This window comes from Geospiza fortis, unplaced genomic scaffold, assembly GCF_000277835.1.
Source record: "Geospiza fortis unplaced genomic scaffold, GeoFor_1.0 scaffold299, whole genome shotgun sequence".
Taxonomy (NCBI): Eukaryota; Metazoa; Chordata; class Aves; order Passeriformes; family Thraupidae; genus Geospiza; species Geospiza fortis.
Window position 1 is genome coordinate 116765 of NW_005054549.1, and position 626 is coordinate 117390.

The following is a 626-nucleotide window of genomic DNA, read 5'->3' on the forward strand; positions in this document are numbered from 1 at the left end:
TCCATCCACTGCAGGGACATGGATTTGTGGGGGCTCCCCCCGTGCGACCCCAGCCAAGCGTCCCCCACCGCTGCCCCAGGGCCGCAGGGAGGTGCAGAGCTCTGCGAGACGTGGGGACACTGCTGAGATTCTTCCCGAGCTGGGAGCTGTGGGATCTGCGTGTTGGGCACACGGGAGTGCGCTGGGGGTGCTGCCCACACGCCCACCCCATCCCATCACCCTCCAAAACACCTTCAGCAACAGCCTGAGCCGGGTGAAAACCTGCGGGGGTGTCCCAGCGATGGGAATGTGGGATGGGACAGCGGTGGGGTGCAGGGCAGGGCAGGAATGGGGACACGGGATGGGGAAATGGTGCCGACACAGGACAGCAATGGGAACGTGCCGCAGGACAGAGGTGGCAGTGCAGAACAGGGCAGTGATGGGGACACGGGACCAGGCTCCAGGTGGCCACCGGGACCGGAGGAGCCCGGAGGGTGATTGATGCCGGGCAGGCTGGGGCCACAACTGTTCGGAAGTGCGGCAACAGCTGCTCCGGCTGTTCCGGCACGACCTGGCACCAGAGCAAATCCTCGGGGATATTTGGAGTGGGGGCGATGCCCCGGGGGTGTCGGGCGCTGCCGGGGGGC